Here is a 735-nt window from a genome sequence, read left to right on the forward strand (position 1 = left end):
TATCTTATTTATTTGATTTGATTTGATTATTTTACTTTATTTTATTTATTTTACTTTAATTTACTTTAATTATTTTTTGGTTCGGTTTTGTGGATTTTCCCTCTGGTCTTTCTTGTTTTATGCTGTATACTTCAGTTCTAAATCTTTGGCTTGTGGTTACCATTATGAATATGAAAAGGATAGTTATATATGCAGTCGTCCATTTTTTTCTTTGTGTGCCTTACCTCCTTTCCTCTTTGCGAATTTGGATCGTTGAATCCTCCCCTTTTATGTTGTTGTTGTCTCAATTTGTCTATATGTGTGCTGAATGTTCATTAGTACCTTGTAATAGCAAATCTTATTGTTTAAGCTTATAATGCCCTGTTCTTAATAAGGGTTGCACTACTCTGATTCTGTCTGCCTGCTAGTCACCTTACAGTAATGTATTTATACGTCATTTTGTTTTAGGTGGGCTGACTCCTTTCATTATTTTTTGTAATGCAGGCCTCATAGTGGAGAATTCTCTCAATTTTTGTAGATCTGGAAAGGTCTTGATTTCTTTTTCATATCTAAAGGAGAGCTTTGCCAGATACATTATTCTTGGCTGGTAGGTCTTTTCACTTAATAGTTTGGATATTTGATTCCACTCCTTTCTCACTTAAAGGTTTGTGCTGAGAAGTCCGATGATAATCTAATGAGTTTTTCTTTGTAGGTTACCATCTTCGTTTCCCTGGCTGCCCTGATAATTCTGTCTTT

The 735-nt window shown here is 33.6% G+C and overlaps 1 protein-coding gene across 1 annotated transcript in view; it reads left to right on the forward strand.

Annotated features, from left to right (window-relative positions):
- Positions 1-735, forward strand: part of DNAH8 (dynein axonemal heavy chain 8) — a 339,355-nt gene that overhangs the window by 37,375 nt on the left and 301,245 nt on the right. The window lies entirely within an intron of this gene.

This window comes from Pteropus vampyrus, unplaced genomic scaffold (genome assembly GCF_000151845.1).
Source record: "Pteropus vampyrus isolate Shadow unplaced genomic scaffold, Pvam_2.0 Scaffold18, whole genome shotgun sequence".
NCBI classification, from domain to species: domain Eukaryota; kingdom Metazoa; phylum Chordata; class Mammalia; order Chiroptera; family Pteropodidae; genus Pteropus; species Pteropus vampyrus.